Source organism: Bactrocera oleae, chromosome 3 (assembly GCF_042242935.1).
Source record: "Bactrocera oleae isolate idBacOlea1 chromosome 3, idBacOlea1, whole genome shotgun sequence".
Taxonomy (NCBI): domain Eukaryota; kingdom Metazoa; phylum Arthropoda; class Insecta; order Diptera; family Tephritidae; genus Bactrocera; species Bactrocera oleae.
Genome location: NC_091537.1, coordinates 46,739,905 through 46,765,883, shown reverse-complemented (window position 1 = coordinate 46,765,883; position 25,979 = coordinate 46,739,905). Strand labels below are relative to the sequence as shown.

At 32.9% G+C, this 25,979-nt stretch overlaps 1 pseudogene; it reads left to right on the top strand.

Annotated features, from left to right (window-relative positions):
• LOC138856048 (cytochrome b-like) overlaps positions 1 to 18,849 on the top strand; it is a 54,802-nt pseudogene extending 35,953 nt beyond the window's left edge.
• The last annotated feature ends 7,130 nt before the right edge of the window (positions 18,850 to 25,979 follow it).

The window sequence follows — 25,979 nt, the reverse complement described above, 5'->3', positions numbered from 1 at the left end:
AAGTTGAGGAAATCTCAAATGAATACCTCAATTCACAATTGAAAAAATTTCGGGAGTTGGAAAAACGCCCCCTCATATCAATTACAACCCCAGAAGATCAGTATTGTAAAGACTTCTACAAAGCCACAACTACTCGATCAAATAATGGCCGGTATGTCGTACGACTACCACCAAAGCCACAATCTTCCAACACTCTACAAATTGGCACAAAAAACCATTTCAGAGTTTTTTCTGACAACCCCAGTGTTAAAAACGCAAATATCTATAATTCAACCAAATCATCGAGATATATTACTAAGTATTCGAAAAGAAAATTTGTTGTACACTAATTTCCTTAAATTTGAAAAGGGCAGTACAACATAAAAATACAGGGGATCCAATGGAATGCGATATCTGATCAGTTTTCATACACTACAGAGTCAATATCAGCATTATCCGCCATAACAAAACGCCAAATTTTATCCTCTGTGGCAAAACTTTTCGACCCCGCAGGATGGTTTTCGCCAATTATGATACAAGCGAAAACCTAATTCTTCTTTACTTAGAAAAATGGTCACAATCCTCAAACAATCTTAACGATATCCGAATCTACCGAATCTTGGCCACAATCGCCTACTTCCATACATAGTATCGTCCGCAACATACGAGTAATTGTCATAGAAAGTCCAAAAATCGACTTTACTATCTAATCGACTATAATATCTTACTATAGTGCCTCATAGTTGCCTAAATTTTCATAATCAAATACGCACCCAGACTTCCAAAAGCAAAGGTCGCACTTATCGCATCTATCTAAGCGCTCTTCATACGGGTAGTTTATGGGAAACACTTGTAAAAGTTGTAAGTCTCAGTTCAAAAAAGTGAGCGAAAATCACAAATGTCACTCTCGCAAGATCCCTCTTCAAAAGTTTGAAAGGAGCACCCATTCTGGCCATATCTGAGCCAGGCGTGGAGTCGCTATCCTCATAAGCCGATAATAAAGAGATTGCAAATAATTGCTGATAATACAGAAAAGGCAAATCATAAACAATCCGCATAAAAAATCGATACAAGAAAAAAATCGTAAATACAATCACTCCTTATTGTATTGCCAACTATAAAACCAAAAAAATTGTCAGAATATAGTTGCATATATCAAGCCTATACCACAATACAAATCGCAAGCAAAACCACTTGTTCTTGATAAGTTGATTAAAACCAAAATTGTTCGGACATCATTTTCGCGCAATCAGCTGGTTTTGTTTCCAGTCCAGCACAACTACTTTTATTAAATTTTAATTGTTTAATAATTAATAATTTGTTATATAAATAAATTTGAACGGAGTTCAATTATAAAACTAATGATTCGAGTGCTACCTTTATAATCCTATTTAAAGCTAGTGAAAATAATTTTCGTGCTCCCAATAAATTGGGTATATTTTATAATATAAGTATAAAGTGTATATTTAATGGTCCAAATAATCCTGTAGAATGTGATGTTTAGGAACGTAAGTAGAGATGCGTATAGCGTGTACCTCTAATCAACATAAACCTAAAAATACTTTATGCCGAGTTTAGTAATTGAAGCTGGGTATAGCATCGACTCCAGACTACTAAAATACATACCGACATCGTCAGACCAGGATTAACCAGTCACACTCAAAACTACATTACGTGGTTTGTCTGTGATGTCACTGTGCCGCGTAACTAATGGTCGTGTAGAAATAGTATACGCCTGTGCAGAGATCCTTAATCGCCCCTAATTCTAGTTGGGCGTTTTGTACGTAGAGTAATTGAATAGGATGAACGCGCACGGGAGGATATCTAACAAAACGGCGAATATTTGTCACGAATTTATAATTATTAGTTCAAGTGTACTGTTGTGCATTATTAGTTTCAGTATACAATTGTTATTTATCGCAGTGTCCCTTTTCTCTTTGTTATTCGTTTTGGTGTCCTTACTTCTAAAGACCAAATAATAATTCGCTCAAATTCCGAAAGCCGAGGAAAATGGTTGTAACATTGCGGCAAATTGTTCTTATTTATTATACTAGTGAAATATTTAAATCCCATTTTATAAATGTATGTGTATGTGTGTAATGTAAATAAATGTACGTCTGTGCGTATATGCGCGCATGAAGCATACAAGTTAATGCTGCCCACCGCACACTGATGACAATCGTTAGTCGACTATTTCTAATATAATATAAAAGAAATATTATTGTTTCTTCTCTAACTAATTAAGTTATAGCTTGGATTACGTATTGATAATCGCTAAGCGTTTTCTCTCCGCTAAGAATTTGTGCGATGCAATGGGCTTTGTCTAATTGTTAAAGTTGGTATCTCTGGACTATTGTAGTATCATTTATTTCAATACATTTTCTAAGTATACAGTATTTATCATTTTGAGATACGGAAAAGGTAGTGAATTATAAGTAAACTAGTTTAATTTGTTCTACAGTTGAACGTATAATAATATTAGGTTTGTGCCTTAACTGCTAATTATCGCTAGCTAACATAGCAAAGTTTCTGTTTCTTAACAAAAAAAAACCGGCAGAAGCAGAGAGAGAGAACAGAGCAGAAGTTAAGAGCATAAAAAGCTAAGAGAACTGCTAGTTTCTGCTAGTGAAATTATCTACTGCCATATGAAGAAACAGCTGTTAAAGCACATATGTATACAAGCGTTATTTGACCTATTTAAAAAACAACATTTCGATATTTTCTTGCTAGTTTTCCGTTTCTTTCCTTTTTTTCGCTCTTTGTGAGAGTAACTGTCCATTTTCTTCTTACTGATAGCTGACAGCTACTAGTAGTTAAGATACAAAGCCTATTGTATAGGGTATCTTCGGTTTTTGGTACTAGTGCAACTTGCAGCTAATTTTCGAAGGGCACTACCCTTTCCTTGTTTTGCTAAGTGGGTTGCTAATATGATTTTCGCAATTTCGTTTTCACTATATATAATGTATTATATAATGTCTGTCCGAATAATGTTATCCTTACTTATTTCATCTACAAGTGTATTACGACTATCTAATATTTTGTTATTTGTCTTGATAAGGTATTAGTTTGTGGTTTGTACGTTACTGTTTTCAGGTTGTTCGTGGATTGTGGAAAGAATTCGGCCCCAGTTAGTGCCATAGGGGTGTCCCGCTAACCATTTCCAAGCAGATCCTATTAAATTGTTATTTGTTCGTAGTTGACCTAGTAAATTATCTATTTCGGAAAGCTGACGTTTCAATTGTGGAAATAAAATACTTGTTTTACTAGTTTCGTGGTTTATAACTAGTAAGTTTTACGTCGTAGGCAATTTATTCTTAGTCGTCTAAGGCGATAGTGTGGATAATTTTTACTTTCCTTTTGTTATCTGTCTTAGTCCTTGTTTGCTCGGTACGAGCGGGCTGTCATATTCGTAGGTGTCCACCGTTGCAGTTGTCCAGTACGGTAAGAGTCTAAAGGATAAATGTACGTCAGTTTTTTAAATGCGATTTATGAGTCTTTCTGATATCTTAGTAGTTATTGTGACGGTATTGTCTTTAGCGACAGTTTCCTTTTTAAAAATGGGTTTGGTTTAACCTTTAATTTGTTTGTTCTTTCTAAATAAAGTAAAGTTCGTAACTCTTTTTATTTTATGATAGTTTAACGTATTTTTTTGGTTTCTCGCTATTTTATTTCGGAGGATTCAACAATAGTGGATTTCACTCTCTATCGTACCATGAACTTCACTTTTAACTGATCAGTATTGCATGATTTATTACAATTTTAGACAATTTGTCAATACACTTAACGTTTTGTGGATGCTGGTCGTACATATTAAATCACGAATTTCATATGACTTAGTATATTTTTTATTAAGCTTAGTCATTTATGGAAAGTCGTAAACGTAGCAAAATTTGAATATAAAGGTTTTGAGAATGTTATTGATCATTCTATGGCAGGAGCATCGTAGTTATTACATATTTACAATTGAAACACTGAAACTGAACAAAGCTGAAATAATAGTTCGTTTCAACAAAGTAAAAAAATTTTACTGAAAAAAGGCAAAAAATTCACTCATCAATCCGAAGAATCCAAAGCGCGGCATTCAGGTACGTTGGAGCACAGTAGAAACAGTAAAAAACCTTTTCGCGGCAGCTTTATGGGGGATGAATAGCGGCCATCACGGATTTTCAGTGGTAGCAACGCAGTGAGGTAGTAAATACTAGGCAAATTTTATTTTATAACAAAAATATTATTAAATAACAAAAACTATGAAATAAATATATGTTGTTGCTTATAATGGGAAATAATACTCCGAGTTTAGAAGAAAGAGCGTAGTTATACTTTATGAATAGATGATTTAAACGTCATATTGTGTCATATTTCGTCCATAAAAAATTGATTTACTGGCAATCAGATATTCTGTAAGTAGTGAGTCTATGCAGCCTAGGTGTTTCTCGTTGATGAGTTTTCCCCTAGCTGTATTTGCTTACATATGACCAACAAAAAACATAAAAGATTTTGCTTTCGTAAGTTTTTAAAAAATTATTGCCAATCGTTTTAATTTAGAAATTTTTCCAATCCCAAGTTATTTAGGTCTTTGGAGCTGGATTTTTAATACAACGTTCTAATTCTCATCTGTATATTATAGAAAAGTTACAATATTTATTACTTAATATGCGAAATTCCTTATAAACAAGTATATAGAATTATTTTCAGATTATTTTATTAATATTTCTTCTGTGAAAACAACATTGAAGAGTGACTTTAAATCTGTAAACATATGTATGAGTGAAATATTTGCATTTGCAATTTTCGTTTTCTTAATCTGCAAGTTAATCAGGAAGCAACAATAACGGTTGGTAGTCAGTTAGTTGGATAGATGCCTATTCAAAAGAGTGAGAGAATTAGGAATTTATAAAAATTTACACGAATACAAAACTCAGCAATGCGCGAGAAAAAAGCTAAAGCTTATTTATTTTAATGGGCTACAGGAGTAATAGAGTGTAATAGCAGAAGATATTGTCTATAAATTTGGTTATTTTACTCAAAAAATTATATATATATTTAAATTCTTATATTTAAATACAATTTCCAACAAATTTTTTGTTGTAACGGCTAACCGATTTGGCAAACGAAAGCTCAACACCCAGGACTGTATCATTTTGCAAGCAAAAATTAAGAAATGCGTGAAGCGTCACTTGCACGAACAAAAAACAGCTACAATAACATTAAATAACAATACAATATGTCAATAAAACTGAACAAAATGCAATGAAATTCAAAATAATTATTTTAATAACGTAAAAATTTGCATTATATATTGTAATATCTATTAAAGTGTTGCTCATCAAACTTTAAAATTTATATGAAGCTCTAATTAACAGTATTTATATCTAAACAAACCCAAGGTTTATTACTGTATCTACTGAGCGTTGCTCTGCTTTTACACACAGATTCTTTTGTAACCCAAACCGGTTTATTGAAGGCGAGGGGACGACGAGGAAAGATGAAGGGACCGTGCCACTCGTGTTCGGGTGGCACGCTTTGTGTTCTTGTTCGTAACAGCTCGCTGCTACCCTTTTCACTTTCAAATTCTTTCAACGGTTGCAAGAGCGCTCGGTTTCATATGAATTCGTTCGCAAATTTGAATTCTGTTATCTATTTTTTGTATGTAATATGCAAATATGTATGCATAGAACAATAGAAATATTTTGAAAAATTGTAAATAAGGAGAAAATTAAGATATAGATTATGGAGTAAAGAAATTATAAATTTTTAATACGGAGTAAAGAAATTATGAATTTTTAATAATTAAAGATTAGGAAATTCCTGTTATAAATTTGGCCTTGAAAATATTAGTAGCGGATATTCAATACATTCTGGTGGATTAGGGAATTGCCGTCTTAAGTATTTCTTTGAAATTATTAAGCAGGTAGGTATTATGCATATTGTTCTACCACATTCATGCTAATTCAATGCAAGCAAAATGTGGGACCACCATCCCAACATACAAATGAAATATGCAACACGCTCTAAGTGTTGCGCAGTCGAACCGCACAAATATTTACGAAAATTTTGTGAAAAGGAATGCAGAAAAACTAGACTCGAGTTGCTGGACTCTTTTCGACCGTGTGAATGCACAGAGCACACCAAAAGAGAATTTGCCGAAAACGAGGGTCAAAAGAATCTGAAGCAGCGACTTACAACCACTAACTAATTTAGATTGGGATGTTTGCTACTTTAATAATAATAATATTAAACCCAACGATTACCCTCCTCCCGCCCAACCGACGCGAGGGGCGCAATCCGCATACGTGCGGAATTAGCCGAGTCAGAAAAGGCAAGAGAGTTTTTTAAGTGTTGAGATCTAAAACTGCTCAGCTACAGAAACAAAAATTTCAACAGCTAAGATCTAAAGTTACAATATAATAAATTGTTACATTTTCATTTATTAAGAGAAAACAATAAAGTCTTTTTAATTTTGAAAAGTGAGACAGATAAGTCAAATGTGCTGGAATGAGAATTAAAATCATGACATATACGGCGGAATGGCTCGTTTAGTTCAAAATTTGATCTACAGGATTTTAGCAGTAAAGGTCTAAACTGCCTCGAAAGGCGAACCGGGATATTAAATTTAATTTCAGACAGGAGAAAAGAACTGCAAACAGTTCCATTCAAAAGTTTCACTAAGAATATTATGCCAAGCATTTCCCTACGACTAGAAAGTGTAGGTAGATTTATAAGTTTTAAACGACTAGTGTATGGAGGTAGACTTACCCTAAAATCCCATCGGAAATGCGTTAAGGCGAAAAGTAAAAATTGTTTTTGAACCGACTCTAACTTGTCAGAATGGATTTGGTAGCTAGGGTTCCATACCACAGAGCCATATTCCAATATAGGTCTAACCAAAGTTGTATAAAGTGTTTTAGTAATATACGGATCTCTAAATTCTTTAGACCAACGTTTAACAAAACTGAGGACAGCTTTTGCTTTCAAGACCATGGTATCAATATGAAGACTGAAATTAAGCTTAGGGTCCATAGTAACTCCCAAATCAACATAGTTTAAAACTTGCTCTAGAATATGGTGTTTTATTACATAAGAAGAGGGGTGCACAGATCTACGGGAAAAGCACATCGTCTTACATTTATTGAGATTCAATGGCAAATCATTTCTATCACACCATGAAACCAAATTGTTTAAGTCTGTTTGCAACAGACACCTTTCCTCAGTTGAAAGTTATGATTTAAAAAGCTTTACATCGTCAGCGTATAATAAAATTTTTGAGAATTCTATTACTGAAGAGATATCGTTAATAAACAACAAGAACAGAATCGGGCCAAGATGACTACCTTGCGCAACACCAGAAGAAACATTAATTGTATCTGAACCACCCTCAAATATCACTCGTTGTGTTCTATTATAAAGATAGGAAGATACCCATTGAAGGAATCTTGGCTGAAAGCCCAGCAGATCAAGTTTATGTATGAGAATCGAGATATTTACTTTATCGAAAGCTTTGCTAAAGTCTGTGTATATAACATCCGTATGCTTATGTTCCCTAAAACCCAATGATACATGGTTTACAAATTCAAGCAAGTTGGATATAGTCGAGTTCCCTTTATGAAATCCATGCTGAGATGAGGAAATTAACGGAGAAATCGAAAAGGTTATATGATCAGTGATGATAGCTTCAAAAAGTTTAGGTATAACTGATAGTTTTGCGATACCTCTAAAGTTTTCAATGTTTGATCTAACTCCACTTTTATGCAAAGGGATTATAAGTGACTGTTTCCATATTGAAGGAAATATACCGTGTTTAAGAGAGGAATTCAATATCCTTGTCAAAGGCAAGTAAATATATTTGGCACTATTTTTTAGGAAGCATGAAGGTATCATGTCTGTGCCATAACTAAAAGATGGTTTTAACTTATTTAAATTAAGTAGGACGTCTTCTTCAAAAATAATTGGAGCGTTAATTAAAGTATTCGAACACAGCACTTGCTGATAAGAAAAAGTTTTGGAAGTATTATTACAGTAGTTTGACTTGAAAAATTCTGCAAACATATTGGATATAATATTATTGTCACTTGAAATGATAGATTTGTATTTCATTGCGGACGGAAATTTGGAAATCCTGCGTTTGGAGTTGACGAAATCATAAAACGATTTTTGATTACTTACAATATTTTTTTGTACTTTATTTAAGTAATTATTATAACATTTTTTGTTTAGGTCAAAATATTGTCGACGCAGTAGCGAATATTTAGAATAGTCGACAAGTGAACCGGTTTTTTGAAAATGTTTAAAGGCTCGAGTTTTTCTGTTTTTCAATTTATATAACTCTTTCGAAAACCACGGACTTATACTTTTGTTTTTGTTAACAATTACAATTGGAACATACTTTTCAAATAATTTCATAATAGTGTTATTAAAATTAGAGACACTCAATTCAATGTCACCATTATAATTAGGCCATGTTATTGTAGAAAATTCTGTATTTAATTTTTTTAAATTAGCTTTTGCAAAGTTAAACCGAGTACAGAAGCAAGTTTGATGATTATTATTCCGTACAATGCCTGAGATTTCGACAGATATTTCCAAAGCAGGATGGTATGAGTCCTCTGGTAGAACAAGAGGATTACTCTGAATAACGAAACACTTTGCAGAGGTATCAACGTATACTAAATCTAAGCATTTACCAAATTTATTCGGAATCAAATTAATTTGGTTCAGACCCAACTCGGACATTTTTTCGAAAAACTCATTAAAACATGACCGATTGCAAATCGGCACGATATAGTCATCGAAAGGTTTCCACGAAGCACACGGTAAATTGAAATCACCTAATACAATGATTGAATCTGCATTATTTGCCATCGAGGTAGCACTATTTATTAAAGAAGCATGCTGCATGTATACAGATAAGTCCGAATGGGGTGGTATATAAGATAGGGTTAAATAAATAAAGCAACTATTAACGTATACTCTAATACATTTAAATTCAAATGAGTCGGTCCCTGGAACAAGAATATTTTCAGATGGGATAGAGGAATGCACGGCAAATAGAACACCTCCACCGATTCTGTTCAGTCGATCACATCTAAAAATTTGAAATTCGCTGTTTAAAATCTCATTATCAAAAATGTGAGGTTTTAACCAAGTTTCTGTAAATCCAATTATGTGGAAATTAAAATTGGAACTGTTCAAATACAAGTCAGTTAATTTTGTATTAAGACCTCTAACATTTTGATAATAAATGCTTAGCGAATTTCTACCAATCAGTTTTTTATATCGGTGGTTGCTTTTGGTAATTTAACACTGTTTTCCTCAGTTTGACTTCTAAGTTTAGGTTTAAATTCGCGTACAAAAGTCCCAGGTGGCCAGAATGAACTATCTAAGATCTTTTTGAATGTTTCAAGAGATACGTCTATTTTAAACGATGATATACTTCTATCATAATTGAAGTTAAATTTACGTATATTGATATCATCGATTTATAAACGTGACGAAATGTAAGATTTAATGTCCTCCACCAAGGTATCTTTGGCAAGTCTCGAAATAAATATAGACTTTTTAGGTGGAATAACTATCAAGTTATTAACTGATGCTACTAAGTTAATAGGGGGAGCCTCTGGAATTGTGAGACACTTATTACCATTAGATAGAGCTTTTGGGGAATTGAGCTCTTTGGAAGTTGACGGCTTATCACCTTGAGGGCAAGGAGAAGAGAGATTTATTAGGTCATTGGGAGGAGACGTTCTTTTCTGAACAGAAGAACTAAGTGTTACTTCATCGGAAGGACGTTTACGCTTAGGAGCAGGTTTAGAGGATTTGTGAGAATCATTCAGGCACTTAAAAGATTTGAACAATTTTTCATAGTGCCTAAATTTTTCAGTGAGGGTTACAAGATCACGACCGATTTCGTTAAAGCCATTGCGTGTCTCCCTATAAACTTTAAATAGATCGATTTCAATAGATCTACAATTTAAACAGGACCAACGCAATCCCTTACAGTTGATAATAGAATCTAAGATTCTACCAGTCAGTCCAGCACATTTAATATGGGCAAGCCCATCGCAAAGCCAGCATGAAACGTAGCGATCTGACTCGCCTTTAATGTTACAATTGGGAAAGTTACAAGACATAATAAACCACAAGAATGAAGATCAAATAAAAGAGTAGGTAGAACAAAATTTAATAGATAAATAATAAATTAGTGTGTTAATAAAATATTAATAATAATAAATTCAACTAAGAACAATTTTTTTTTTTTCAAAGTTTAAAACCAAGACAATTTGAAGAAGCAATATAGCGAGCAGTTTTAGAAGCACTGTAACAAATAAAAAGCTAAACGCAACACAGCTGTGAATAAAGAAGTAAATAAGATAAACAAAGTGAGAAAATAGAAATAAAATAAAACAAAAATTGGCACCAAAAATTGGAAAGTTTAAACTTTTTAATACCGCACAAAACAGAACATTTATTACTTATCATGAAACTGAGAGTTTAATCACTAAAAATTTGTATTAACACGGTAATAAAAATCAGTTAAACTTAAAGAATTTTTTAAAATAAAAACACAAAAGTACACAGCTAAAAAATTACAGCTTGATTCGCCGGTATTACCTTTTGTTGGTCGCAGAGGAGAAAACCATCAGCTGTTTGGATACTTTTTTGGCGCCACAAAAGATAACAGACAACAGAAACTATCTAAAGTTGAGCCTAATGCAATAAATTAATTTTTTTTGCTATTTTCTTTAGCAAACTAGAGTTGCCAGTCAGTTGTGAAGTAAAATCTACCAACAAGGAAAAAATAAAATATATATACATATATATTTGTTTCCTCTAACTTCACATCCATCTCGAAAGATAGCGCAAGCACCTTGTTTGCAACGACAAAAATAAGCAACGCAATGAAAGCAGCAAAAGCAACAGAAACAACTCCAACATCAAAGAGCAACGAAAAGGAGGCAGCAAAGGAATCTCAAACTTAAAACAAAACCACAGTGCAGGTATTGACCGGTATTGGTATAGGTATTGTAACTACCAAGCCGCCACAAATCTATCTACGGGAACGGAGCTTAATGCTTAGCGCACATAATAGGAACTAAAAACTCCACATTGTTTCCTTAAAGAGGGGCAATATAGACGAGACTAAAATTCGAATATACAATATTGTATAGTAAGAAAAGCTTTCGTCAACATTTCTGTCGGATAAAAAAAAACTATTATTCTTATCGGTTAAAAAGCTGGAAGAGTCTCGTAGTCGTTTTGAAGTCCATTGAAGCTGCAGCAGATTTGGAATAATTAAAAGAAGCTTTAGAAGGTCAGGGTTTTGGTGTAAGATACGTGACAACAAAAACCAAGTTCAGCAACCAATGTACAAAGTAGAACTCGTAGCAAACTCGGTTCGATTGAAAAAAATGAAGTACACCATATGTATAAATTGAAATATTTGCTACACCGCAGAATTTCAGTCGAAGGGCCATATAAAAGAAATGGACCAGGCCAATGCATGAATTGCCAAGAATTCGGCCACACAAAATCTTACTGTATGATTCGTACTGTGTGGGTAGTTTGTGGTGAGTTACAACACTCGTCAAAATGCAATCGGCAAAAATAAGATCTAACTGCTAAGAAATGTAGTAATTGTGGTGGTAATCACACTGCAAACTATCGAAGTTGCCCTGTTTATAAACAACTCAAAGCTAAACTAAATAAGGGTATACTAATTAAAGGCGTGCAGATGACTAACATGGTGCCAGCTCCTCTAGCGCAAGAAACGGCGACAAAATCAGCTTCTTCTTCAAACATTCTTAAGGAATAAGCCCTCTTATACAGATGCGTTAAAAACAAATCCCGAGAACATGTCCTCAAACGCGAATGTGGGTGGTGTAGAAGCTATGATACCTAATCTGACGCTGTATGACACAATTTTTGTTCACCATGCAAAATATGGTTCAGGACTTAATCAAAGCCCAAAATCAGTTGTTGCTTGCTTAAGTAAATAAAAAATTAGTGAACTAAAGATATGTAGGTATATCGAACGCTAACGGCATTAGCTGATGTTATGGTACTTGCTGGATATAATTTATACATACAACACAAACCATCCGGGTAGTAAGGCGCATGGCGGTACAGCTGTGTTATTCTCATTCGAAATTGACTAAAAACGTATTTAATTGAAAAGGGAATAATCTTATAGGTATATTTATAAGATGTTAATGCGCTCGGGGATAAACGGCGAGTGGACGAGACGGTGCCCAGATTCAGGGAGGTGGCGTGCACGATCGGTGACGTATCGAATTAGATGTAAGAAGACGTGTTGAGTAGCACCGCTGTCGTAATCGAAAGTATACCATAAACGAATGTGTTAGGCTGTCAAATTGCATATACCGATGGAGGTGGTGGTGGCGATGACCCCGTCCTTTTTCTTAAGTTGGTGCATGATGTCATCATGTGTAATGTTCTCAAATGTTGAGTGTGATGGCGTCGTCGTATGTGGTGAGATCCTGTGAGTATTCTCGGTGTGGTGTGTTGCCTTAGAATGCGCCAGGATATCGTGGAGTATTTATTTACTGTATGTGTTTTACAGATATTGGCTGTAAATGTTTAAAGTATTTTGGCGTGCTGCTAGTAGAATGACCGAGAGTGCAGAATATTAATTGTAAGAAGCGATTTTGGTTTTAATCGAAATTTATTTTGATGTAGGTATTGATGCTTAAAATAAGCAACTTTATTATGCTTGTTTATTTGATATACTATTTTGACGACTTGTTATTATAACTTGTGATTCTTTGACAAATCACGCGTGAGTCAAGTTATTTTTGTTCAGTATTGTTTGGCATATCATAAGGGAAACTGAACGTTTGGCCCGTGAATTAGCACTTTTTGTTTTGTTTGTTTTTCATCCTACTCTTCGGTGTCAAACTTCTCTGCTTTAGCTAATTTAAGTGTCCCCTCTATGTTTGCTACATGAATGTTTTGCAGGGGGGAAATTTGGAAATATGGTTCGTCCTTGTGTCGTACTCGTTTGTAGTTTTTTATTGGCCCTGACGATCTCAGTTCTTCGTAGTCCTCTCTATTGCTTTTTTTAAAATGGTTGGATCTATACTATTTTTTGCGTTATTGGGTGTACATTTAATGGTTGAGTGATATCGGTCATTATACTTACCTATACCTATCTGTATTCCCATTTCTGTTAAGAGGATCCTCTGGATCATCAATTCCTCTTAGTTTTTCTAACAGCGTTGAGTGCAACCTCTCTATTTCTGCATTGCCTGTTTGGGAATTTGGTTTTGTAAGGTGTACCTCTACTCCTTCTGCATTTAAGAACTGTATCAACTGTTTGGCCCCGAATTCATTATCTATTATGATTTGTTTTGGTTTTCAAATTTCGCGAAATGTTCAGTTATAATAGCCTTCTTTGCCCTCCAATTTCTCTCAGTTATGCTGTATGCTACTGCGAATTTTGTCAGTTTGTCAACAACTGTGACAAAGTACTGCTTTTTGAAATGAAAAATGTATTATTTTGTTTTTATCTATTGGTGTTTCTGTTCGTTTCAACTTTGGTCTTATCAGTTTCCTATCATACTTAACTCTTTGGCACTTTTCACAGTTATTTAGTATTACTTGTAACTGTATGTGCTCTTTTAATTTGGGATAGTATATTTTAACTTAAGTGTATTGTAAGTTTCGTTTATTCCGATATGCATTGACTCATTACTATGATAAAGTGAGATTTGCGTATGTATTTGTTCTTTTTCTTTTTCTGGTGCTCTTTTTGTACGTTTGACAAATTTAAAATTATTATCATGTGAAAACATCGAAATCATTAATACCTGACTTTTATGATAATCAGATTCATGGTCCAGATAGTTTATGGTTTATTTTTACTTGACCTGTGGCTGACTGGACTTTAAAAGTACCTTTAAGTATCTAGGAATTTTTCGAAAGTTTTTCGCAAACAAAGTTTTTATTAGCTTTCGTATCTATAAGGAACTTTAGGATATCCCCGATTTTTAAAGTTAGTTCTAAATATGGTACGCTAGACAAGCATCTGTCTTACAATTTATTCCATCGTCCTCTCCACCTGTGGTGATTTCGTGGTTCCCTGTTTGTTTGTTTGTTAATTGTGCTACATATATCCCTTGAATAGATGGATTAATTCCTTTGGTTTATGTTTTGTATTTCAAGACAGGACGCGTATTCTCCGGGTAGGTTCTTGGGTCATTAGATGACTAGCATCCTGTACAACTCACCGTTTAGTCCTCTGATGAATACGACAAGGGCTCGGTTTTCAGTAACACGTTACCTGTTTCCCTGGAAAAGTCCTGCCGCTTCATTTTGTTGATTATCAGCGATAATTGGTGATTCATTCTTGTGTTTGATCTTCATTCTTGTGCTATTCTACGCTTAAGTGTTTTTGAGATAAGGATCCCAGTTCGTTTTGAAAGTCTTTAGGTCACCTTTTACTTTTTGCCTAATATGCCGTAAGATGGCTCTATAGAGTGTCTTCGTTCTTATTACTTCATTGTCCTGTAAAACATATTTGACATTGTAAATCCAGGATATAAATTGGATCGGGTCTCTGTCGAATGTCGAGAAATTCTTCTTTGATTTAGCGTTTGAATTAGCATTTTCGATGTGAAGACTAATTCTGATTTCTAATTGATTTATCCTATTGCTCATAATTTTAGCTTATTCAATTAGCGGGTTTATAGCTCCTGTAAGGTGTGATTGCTTCTTGTATCTGTTAAACGTCGAGGTTCACTAATCGAGGTCCACTTGTCGAGATTTACAATAATCTTTTTCTATTGAGAATGCTATATTAATTGCTATTGCTATTGCCGTTTTACTCATTACATTTTTTTCAACTTGGTTAAAATTGCTGGTAGTTATAATATATTATTATTATAAAAAATAATTTAATATAAACTTAAGTTCCTTCCCTGACTGAGGATAATTATCAAAAATTTTAGTAGAGTATATCTCCGTTTTTACATTGCCTTTCCCAACTTTTTTAAAGAAAATTTCTTGTTCGTAAGACAGTGTACGCCCAATTAAAATGATGAGTAAATCAATATCTTGTCCTATTATTTACAAATTTACAGATTTTAAAGAAGATGCACTTAATTATTTTCTAATTAAAATGTCATTAGTGTTAATGGGAATATAATTATAGTAAGATTTAAGTTTTTCCCTTCATTATTTTTTTAATTTTAGGAAACGGTGATCAGTATTATTGAATAGATAAAGATTTAAGGCATGAAGAAAATGATAAAATATAATATAATAGTTAATAAAAATTGACAAATATTTATAATCATTGATTTATCGATAGTTCATCAACTATATATGGCACGTTTTTGATCGGAGGTACCGGTTGACCTGAAGTGATGCTGTGACCGCGCGCTCTAAGCCCTCTATCTCGAAAACGGTTCACCGTATGAAAAAAATTTGTAGAGAATTTTGTATTCAACAATATTGATAATAAATACAAATAGCAAAAAACCCATAGGAAATGAGATATTTACAAAAAAAGCGCAAAAAACCGATTTTTGTGACCTTTGACCTTGAAATTTAATAGTTGCGTACACCCTACCATATGTAGGTTTTGAGACAACTTTTAGGGTGTCAATATACAAGTATTTACAGACTTACAGCTGGGTATCTGAATTCCGAGATTCTTACCTAATTTAAGCTTAAATGACTGGACTACACAGCCAATTTCAAATCAAGCGGGTTTAATGTGTGTACTCAAATAGCTATCGTCGTGTACTTCTTTTAAATGAACAATTTGTATGTGAATTAACTTGTCTTAAGATATATAAAAAATATATAGCTTTTCCGCGAACAAGCGGAAGATATCAAAAACACTTGTTTGAGTTGAATAACTGAGCTCTTTATTTAAATTTACTCTTATTCATAAATTTTTCATAGTTGCCTAAAGCTATTTCACAATAATAATTAATTCTTACAATAAAGAGAGTGTCAGTTACAATATTAGCTTATTCAGTAATTGGTTTTATATTTACTATTGTTTACATTGTTTGTGGGTGGTCTGAGCTGAGCGAAAAAGCATATCAGTTACTTAAATAAGCAAAGATGCTTATTAAGAGGCTGTATAATTGCTAAGTGCAAAAATACAGTTTTGTTCATAATTAGCGTAAAGCTACTGTGTGGAGGCTCCCGTTAGCTTATTTATATTCTCCAAATTGCCTTTCCTTCATTCGCATCTCCAAATATATTTTCAGTATGTACATATTCAAGCAAACTCGCGCTATATTACAACGACAACAAATTCATTAGCAAGGAACGTGTGTCTGCTACAAAGCAAAGTGCGTTCGTTCATAACTCTGCGCCGCGCTATTTTTACTGTGCGCCTGGTCAAGCACATTTGGTATTCATATGGAATCCGTACGCAAATGCGCGAAAATGTTTGAATGGAAAAATTGAAGGAATCAATTTTGCAATGCCACTGAAAATCCCACCATCCCCTTCGCATTTGCATGTTGTCTACAAGCTGCTTTCTCATAACGATGCTAAAAACCAGAAATTGAAGAATTTGTCTAATTTTCCCTTCAGAAAGGAGAATAATATGCTAATATGTCATGTTATTAGCGAGTTTAAATAATATTTAAATTTATTTAATAATATGTACTATATAACGCATTAAATTATAGAATTTATATAAAATTTCCATTCATATGAAATCTTTGACTACTTCTATATACTCCAAGCACACTCCATATAGTACTTTTATGTGTCTACTTATTATCATTATTTCATAGTTTGTCGATTTAGTCCATTTTATCTAAAAACGACGCTATGAAAATGCAGCCAAATCGGTAATCGCAGTATTTCAAAAGAGCATAAGTAAATTTTCACAACGTGACAACAAAGCCGATTGACATTGTCGCAATATTGTCAATTGAAACAAGTTTTATCAACTCCGCAATGATTCGTAGAATTTGGTGTCAATATGTATGCCAGCTCATATGTATGTATGTATATATTTGTCGACAAAGTCGTCATTTAATTTTTTTAAGGACACAATGTCCGTGCGAACTTGCCGTTATTTCGTTGGCTTGCACCCATACACAGAGGCGCTTCAACTGAAGACCCATAGTAATTATTATGTTGCTTAATTTGTATTGAAAAATATTGATGTATTAATGACTTATTTTCGTAATATAATATAATAATAATATACGTAAAAATATAAATACACATAAATCCATATTTATAATCGTTTTTAAAATAAATTCGATTAATATAAAAATATCTGATATAATTATGGGGCAGTGCGCCGCTGACCCCTCTTTTCTTGCGATCGTTAAACTTGCTTCTAGCAGAAAGCAAAAAGTCAGCGTACGTGTATTTATGAATGTATGTGAGATTGTTACATTTGTGTGAATACGTATTAATAAGAGAACATTCAATAAAGCTAACACTATAAACATATTTCCTTGAAATATTTTAATTATCTCAGGAAGTCAAATATGCTATTAAAGTAATTGAATTGAGATATGCTAAGATTCCAATTAACAAAATAAAAAATTAAATTTAAGTTTCATGAGTTTTAGAATTCGAACGTATATGCTCGTATTCGGATTGAGCTTAACTCCTTCATGCTCACGACTTAAGCCACCACAAAAGGGGAAATCCGGCCGCTTTTTTTGAAAAAATTGCATTTTAAATGTTTATTTTATGATGAATTCTGGAGTTTTTGCCAGTAATCCTCCTTTTTAACTAAAAAGGCTTTTCTTAATTATAAATTTTGCCACATCATTGAAATTAAAAACAGAAATTTAAATAGGTATGCTCATCGATTTTTCAATCGTTGTGTCTATTTATAGCATTTTCTCCATTTCACACATTGCGTGGTGTATTTCTCTTTTTCGAAGTTATATATTTTGATGTTCTCTCATCTGAACTACAAATTAGTACTCAAAAATATTTCATTTTACATTTGCGCCTTCTCTATTGATTTACATTCCCTGACCTAACCTACAAGAAGCTGCTGACCACTTTGAATGAATATTCTAACCCACACACAATTTTCTTATTATACTATAACACATACGCGTTACTATTGTTATTGGGCCTTCTTATTAATGATTTTAAATGAATTATGATTTTCCTTTTGTCAAAATTCTTTTAAACTATGAGTTCAATGTGTTAAATCATAATATGTTGACAGTGTTGTTGCTAGAGATGCATTCTTAGGAACAGTTATTACTAATTTATTATCAGCTACTCCATATCTAGGAATTGACTTAGTACAGTGAGTATGAGGAGGATTTGCAGTAGACAACTCTTCACTTCATCTTACCATTTATTGTACTAGCAATAACATTAATTCATCTTCTATTTCTTCATCAAACTGGTTCAAATAACCCCATTGGCTTAAACTCTAATATTGACAAAATTCCCTCCCACCCCAACTTTGTATGCAAGGACATTGTGGGCTTCGTAGTTATAGTAACAGCCTTACTCCTTTTAACATTAATAAATCCATACTTATTAGGAGACCCAGACAACTTCATTCCAGCTAATCCTTTAGTTACCCCAGTTCAATATCAATCAGAATGATATTTCCTTTTCACCTACGCCATCCTTCGGTCAATCCCTAATAAATTATCAGGAGTCATTGCCCTAGTACTATCAATTGCTATTTTAGCTATTCTTCCATTCTACCACTTAAGAAAATTCCGAGGAATTCAATTTTACCCAATCAATAAAATTTTATTTTAAACTATAGTGGTTATAGTAGATTTATTAACATGAATTGGAGCACGATCAGTAGAAGAATCTTATGTTCTAGTAGGACAAATTCTAACTATCATTTATTTCTTATATTATATAATATTATTAACCCTTTAATTAATAAATGATGAGACAAGCATGTGTTTTGAAAACACAAGATATAAATCAACCTTTCTATTGATTTTACTAAATAGCGTTAACCATATATAATAAATCAATAATAGTTTAAACTTAATTACAAATAACAAAAAATTTAATGAAAATGGTAAAAAACTCTTTCAAGCTAAATATATCAGTTTATCATAACGAAAACAAGGCAAAGTTCCTCGAGCTCAAATAAACATAAATGAAATAAAAGTTAACTTTAAATAAAATATAATATTAAACAAGTCACACCCCAAAAAAATAACACAAAATAATATACTTATAAATAAAATTCTAGTATATTCAGCTATAAAAATTAAAGCAAACCCCTCTCTTCTATATTCAACATTAAACTCAGAAACCAACTCCGATAATTAGAATTAGGTGATCAACCAGCAATCATAACAGTATAAACCCCTAATCTAGCACAAAAAAATAACAACCCTAAATTAAAAGACAAAAATAAAGAAAAAATGGGAGAAATATAATAAGAAATATAGTTTGATAAAAGAGGATAAGTCTGTTCCTTACCCTTACGAATTTGAATATGACCCAAAACCCTACGTTCCAAAAGAGTTAAAAAAGCCACTCTCACCAAAACACATTTTACTAAAATTAAACTCCCAATAACTGATAAAATAAACTCCATAAAAAACAAGTATTATTTGTAATTATAAATTACATAAATAAATTCTAAATTTATTGCACTAATCTGCCAAAATAGTAATTAATCACATTCTATAAATAAAATATTATTATTTTAATACCTGGTCCTTTCGTACTAAGATATTATAAACAAGTAAGGAAGGGCTAAGTTCGGATGTAACCGAACATTTTATACTCTCGCAAAGTCAAATGGTACACTCGTTTGAGATTTCTTGGTGGATTGACTGATATTTTCATTATAAGGTTAACTATAGGCACTGGGGTCCACATATTTAGTACTTAGGGGCTTGAACAGTTTTGGTTCGATTTAGATAATTTTTGGTCACAAGGTGGCATACTTTAAACGTATTATTCACGCAAAGTTTTACCCCGATATAATCATTGTTGCTTGATTTGCATAGTGGAAAGTGAAAGAATCAGACGGAATTGAAAATGGTGTGATATGGGAAATAGGCGTGGTCGTAGTCCGATTTCGCCCATTTTCACACTATAACATAGAAATATGAAGAGAACGTTATGTACCGAATTTTGTTGAAATTGGTTGAGCAGATTTCAAGATATGGGGTTTTCACCTAAAAGTGGGCTGTGCCACACCCACTGTCTAACTTTGAATGCGGTTCCTATAAAGTCATCTCATATCATCCCAGAGATAAAATTTAATGTCTCTGGCGTGTTTAGTGCTTGATTTATCGCGCTTTTAGTAGTTTTTAACAGTACCGTTATATGGGGAGTGGGCGGAGTTGCCACCCGATTTCAACTATTTTCACACCGTCAATAGAAGTGCTAAAAGCATTTGCTTCTAGTGAATTTGGTTATTATAGCATTGGCGGTTTAGGAGATATGCACATTAAACCTATTAAAGGCGGGACCACGCCCACTTTTAAAAAAAAAGTTTTAGCTGCAGATGCCCCTCCGTAATGTGATCCTGTGTACCAAATAACAGTCTTGTATCTTATTGCGGAGCTTAGTTATGGCAAGTTATTTGTTTTTGATTAATGGCGTTTTGTGGGCGTGGCAGTGGTCCGATTACGCCCATCTGCAATACCAACCGTCTCACGGTACCAAGAAACATGTCTACCAAGTTTCATAAAGATATCTCAATTTTTACTCAAGTTAGAGCTTGCATGGACGGACGGACGGACGGACGGACGGACGGACGGACGGACGGACAGACAGTCACCCGGATTTCAACTCGTCTCTTCATCCTGATCATTTATATATATATAACCCTATATCTAACTCGATTAGTTTTAGGTGATACAAACAACCGTTAGGTGAACAAAACTATTATACTCTGTAGCAACAGGTTGCGAGAGTATAATTAATAAATAAATATTGTTCAATTTATATTGATTTGCACAAAAATATTTTCAATGTAAATGAAACGCTTTAGTAAATAAGCTTTAAACTGTCATTCTAGATACACTTTCCGGTACATCTACTATGTTACGACTTATCTTACCATAATAGCAAGAGCGACGGGCGATGTGTGCATATTCAAGAGCTAAAATCAAATTAACAATCTTTGAAATATTACTGTCAAATCCACCTTTACTAAAATATTTCAAAATTAGATCCGTCTAAATAAATTTATTGTAACCCATCTCTACTTAAACATAAGCTGCACCTTGATCTGATATACATTCTTATAAAAATTATAGAAAATTATTGTTCTAATAAAATATTCTGATAACGACGGTATATAAGCCGAAAAACAAATTCAAGTGAGGTTCATCGTGGATTATCAATTAGAGGACAGGTTCCTCTGAATAGACTAAAATACCGCCAAATTTTTTAAATTTCAAGAACATAAATACTACTACCTTAGTGTTTACAATTACATTTTACATAATAGGGTATCTAATCCTAGTTTATAATTAAAATTTACAAGCTTCAAAATATTAACCACAAAAAATTCTTAAATTTAAAGTTTCACCTAATAAACTCAATATTATTTTAAAACAATACATTTTATCTCACACCGAACCAATTTTATTTGCATTATTTGTATAACCGCGGCTGCTGGCACAAATTTAACCAATGCTTTATGACATTACTATCACCAAGTTTCCTTGATTAATAAGTCTATTTACTGAGATTATAATTAAAATTCAATTACTATTAAAATAAATAAAAATACACGCAAACACTTACATATAAAATAAATCAATAATAAAATTTAAAGCCAAAATAAAACTTTAATATTGATAAATAAAAAATTATCAATTAATAATTCATAAATTATTCATTGAAAAAAATTAAAGAAAACTAGCCTATTACAAAAAACTTAAGTTCCCCAATTTAATAATAAACTATTTAATAAAATTATAATTAAATCTTAATAATTAATAAAACATAAATAATAAAAAAAAATATAAATAATAATTGAAATAATTATTAAATAAGATAATAAAAAAAAATCAAATTAATTAATAGGTATTTAATTAATATAACAGTTTATATAGTTTTTTTTTTATAATAATAAATTTATTAAATTTGTTTATTTATCTTTAATAAATTTTAAATTTTTATTTATATTATATTAAAGATAAATAGACGATATATCAAGTTAAGATTAATAGATATATATATACATATAAATATTTAAGTAATTAATAGATATCTATAATCATATAAAACAAAGCCTTAAGATTCATAGATGTATAACAATAATATCAATTTATTAGTATATAATAAAATCTAACATTATAAACATTTTTATAGATTAATGATAAAAATATTATTATATTATACTATTTATATGAAGTTAGTCTTTTAACTCGCAGAAATGTCTATATTGGAATTTTAAATTATCTAGTTAACTTTTTAATTTTATTTTTTAGACTACTTTTTTTATTTATGTAAACCATAAAAATTTTAAATAAATCAAGTGATGTACACATTTTAATATTAAGTATTAAAAAAAAAACTAGATGAAATTAGCCTATTTCAAATGAAATAACTGTATACCCACTGAACTGAACTGAATACCCACCTCTATCATCTATTATTGCTCATAGAGGAGCATCTGTTGATTTAGCTATCTTTTCACTCCATTTAGCAGGTATCTTTTCAATCTTAGGAGCTGTAAATTTTATTACGACAGTAATTAATATGCGATTAACAGGAATTACATTTGATCGAATACCTTTATTTGTTTGAGCAGTAGTACTAATAGCCCTACTACTTCTATTATCACTTCCTGTCTTAGCAGGAGCCATCACAATACTTTTAACAGACCGAAATCTAAATACTTCCTTTTTCGATCCAGCAGGTGGAGGAGACCCCATTCTTTACCAACATTTATTTTGATTTTTCGGACACCCAGAAGGGTATATTTTAATTCTCCCTGGATTTGGTATAATTTCACACATTATTAGTCAAGAATCAGGTAAAAAGGAAACCTTTGGATCTCTAGGAAAAATCTATGCTATAATATCAATTGGACTTCTAGGTTTTATTGTATGAGCCCACCATATATTTACAGTAGGAATAGATGTCGAGCTTATTTCACTTCAGCTACAATAATTATTGCGGTACCTACAGGCATTAAAATTTTCAGTTGATTAGCTAATCTCCACGGTACACAATTAAACTATTCCCCAGCTATACTATGAGCCCTAGGGTTTGTATTCTTATTTACAGCAGGAGGATGAACAGGAGTTGTGCTTGCCAATTCTTCTGTAGATATTATTTTACATGATACATATTATGTAGTAGCCCATTTTCACTATGTATTATCTATACGAGCAGTATTCGCAATTATGGCTGGATTTGTACACTGATACCCCCTATTTACGGGTCTAACCCTAAACCCTAATTGATTAAAAAGTCAATTTATCATTATATTTATCGGTGTAAATTTAACATTCTTCCCTCAACATTTCTTAGGATTAGCAGGAATAGCTCGTCGGTACTCAGATTACCCAGACGCTTATATAACATGAAACGTGGTATCCACAATTGGTTCAAATCTCTCTTTACTAGGAATCTTATTTTTCTTATTTATTATTTGAGAAAGATTAGTAACACAACGACAAGTAATTTACCCTATACAACTTAGTTCATCAATTGAATGACTTCAAAATACTCCTCCGACCGAACATAGTTACTCAGAATTACCTCTTTTAACTAACTATCTAATATGGCAGATTAGTGCAATGGATTTAAGCTCCATATATAAAGTATTTTACTTTTATTAGAAACAAATGACAACATGAGCTGCCCTTGGCCTTCAAGATAGAGCCTCCCCTCTTATAGAACAACTTACCTCCACGATCACGCACTAATAATTCTAGTTATAATCACAACATTAGTTGGCTACTTAATGTGGCTAAGTTCGGATGTAACCGAACATTTTATACTCTCGCAAAGTCAAATAGTATACTCGTTTGAGATTTCTTTGTGGATTGACTGATATTTTCGGTAGAAGGTCTACTATAGGCACTGGGGTCCACATATTTAGTACTTAGGGGCTTAAACAGTTTTGGTTCGATTTAGACAATTTTTGGCCACAAGGTGGCATACTTTAATCGCATTATTCACGCAAAGTTTTATCCCGATACAGTCATTGTTGCCTGATTGGCATAGTGGAAAGTGAAAGAATCAGATGGAATTTAAAATGGTGTTATATGGGAAGTAGGCGTGGTTGCAGTCCGATTTCGCCCATTTTCGCACTATGACATAGAAACATGAAAAGAACGTTAGGTACCGAATTTTGTTGAAATTGGTTAAGCAGATATCAAGATATGGGTTTTCACCTAAAAGTAGGCGGTGCCTTGCCCACTCTCTAATTTTGAACGCGGTTCCTATTAAGTCATCTCATATCACCATAGAGATAAAATTTAATGTCTCTGGCGTGTTTAGTGCTTGATTTATCGCGCTTTTAGTAGTTTTTAACAGTACCGTTATATGGGGAATGGGCGGAGTTGCCACCCGATTTCAACTATTTTCATACCGTCAATAGAAGTGCTAAAAACATTTGCTTCCAGTGAATTTTGTTATTATAGCATTAGCGGTTTAGGAGATATGCACATTAAACCTATTAGAGGCGGGACCACGCCCACTTAAAATAAAAATTTAACTGCAGATGCCCCTCCGTAATGTGATCCTGTGTACCAAATAACAGCCTTGTATCTTATTGCGGAGCTTAGTTATGGCAATTTATTTGTTTTTGTTTAATGGCGTTTTGTGGGCGTGGCAGTGGTCCGATTACGCCCACTTGCAATACCAACCGTCTCACGGTACCAAGAAACATGTCTACCAAGTTTCATAAAGATATGTCAATTTTTACTCAAGTTAGAGTTGCATGGACGGACGGACAGACGGACGGACGGACAGACGGACGGACGGACAGACGGACGGACGGACAGACGGACGGACGGACAGACGGACGGACGGACAGACGGACGGACGGACAGACAGTCACCCGGATTTCAACTCGTCTCTTCATCCTGATCATTTATATATATATAACCCTATAGCTAACTCGATTAGTTTTAGGTGATACAAACAACCGTTAGGTGAACAAAACTATTATACTCTGTAGCAACAGGTTGCGAGAGTATAATAACATTAGTATATCAAACTAAAATTATTAAATTACTTAATATTTTTTATTCCCACAAATAGCCCTTTCGGTTGATTAAGCTTATTTATTATCTTTTTAATTACCTTTATTTTATTTAGTATAATAAACTATTACTCCGTAATCCCCCAAACACCTAAATCACAAATTTCAAGTAAGTACTCAACAACTTCTTTAAATTGTAAATGATAACTAATATATTTTCTGTATTCGACCCATCCTCAAGCATCTTCAAACTCTCTATAAATTGAATAAGAACATTTCTAGGATTGTTATTAATTCCTTCCGCCTATTGATTAATACCTTCACGATGATATATCTTCTGAAATTCAATTCTACTAACCCTACATAAAGAGTTCAAAACTTTTAGGACCCTCAGGACACTCAGGTTCAACTTTCATTTTTGTCTCTCTATTTTCACTAATTTTATTTAATAATTTTATAGGATTATTCCCCTATATTTTCACTAGAACAAGCCATCTTACACTAACCCTTACACTAGCCTTACCTCTATGATTATCTTTTATGTTATATGGATGAATTAATCACACCCAACATATATTTGCACACTTAGTACCCCAAGGAACTCCAGCAGTACTTATACCATTTATAGTTTGCATTGAAACTATTAGTAATATCATCCGTCCTGGAACCCTAGCCGTTCGATTAGCAGCCAATATAATTGCAGGACACCTACTCCTCACACTATTAGGTAACACTGGGCCTACTTAATCGTATCATTTTTATTTATAGGTCAAATTGCTCTTCTAGTTCTAGAATCAGTCGTTGCTATTATTCAATTATATGTATTTGCAGTGTTAAGAACACTATACTCTAGTGAAGTAAATTA